Source organism: Phaseolus vulgaris, chromosome 6 (genome assembly GCF_051622355.1).
Source record: "Phaseolus vulgaris cultivar YP4 chromosome 6, ASM5162235v1, whole genome shotgun sequence".
NCBI classification, from domain to species: Eukaryota; Viridiplantae; Streptophyta; class Magnoliopsida; order Fabales; family Fabaceae; genus Phaseolus; species Phaseolus vulgaris.
The window spans coordinates 31,933,749-31,935,018 of NC_143503.1; positions in this window are offsets into that span (position 1 = coordinate 31,933,749).

The following is a 1,270-nucleotide window of genomic DNA, read 5'->3' on the forward strand; positions in this document are numbered from 1 at the left end:
TATTATTTAATGAATGAAATTCATTAAATAAGGAGTAGACAATTTTATGATTTTGAATAAAATTCAATGAACTATAAAGAATGTATTTAAAAACTAACGTTAGATCACGTGTTACTAACATTTATGAATGTATTTTTTTTTTCAATGCTATGGGACATAATTACGTTTTTTTTCAATTAATTATAATAATGAAGGATTAAGGTGATAGACGACAAATAAAAATAATTTATTTAAGTTAAAATGAAACTTTTTAGCCAAAAAATAATATATGTGGTGGAAATAGCGGACTGGTAATGAATTCGAGTTAAAAGATATGTGAAAGTGTCGTACTAACTTATAATGGAGGATTAAAGTGATAGATGATGAATAAAAGTAATTTATTTAAGTTAAAATCAAACTTTTAGCCAAAAAATAATATACGTGACGGAAATAGCTGACTGAAAATGAATTCGAGATAAAACATACCTGAAAGAGTTGTATTAACTTATAATGAATGATTAAGGTGATAGATGACAAATAAAAATAATTTATTTAAGTCAAAATGAACTTTTAGCCGTAAAATAATATACGTGACGAAAATAACGGACTGGTAATGAATTCGAGTTAAAACATATCTGAAAGAGTTGTCCTAACTTATAATGAAGGATTAAGGTGATAGATGACAAATAAAAGTAATTTATTTAAGTCAAAGTGAATCTTTTAGTCAGAAAATAATATACGTGGCAAAAATAGCAGACTAGTAATGAATTCGAGTTAAAACGTACGTACCTGAAAGAAATGTAGTAACTTATAAATACATGTGACATAAGTAATATTGAATGTTTTAGATAAATCAACAACGATAGTCGTAACTACCATATCTATATGTCGATAAAGTCCAAATTGTATCATAAAATGTGTCAGAAATTCAAATATAAATTAGAAGTAACACATTGAATGAGTATAAATGAGATAAGTATTATATAAAAAAACGCTCATAAATTTATTCTCTCTATTTTTGGGTTGAAGATGATATCAAGATTTATAATATTTGAATTCACTCATGACTCCCAAGTGATATGGAATAAAGAGTCACTGTGGATAATACCAAAAGCTTATGTGTTGATGTCATCATATTCTTTGGGCTGATAAAATGAGACAAGTGTTGCCACATAGACATGCTTTGCATGACGGAGTTTCCTCCCATTCATACACCTAGTTAAGGAGGAGTTACTCGTCATTGGTGGGCATGCATGGAAATTTCTTCACATGATGCCAAAATGCTTGAACT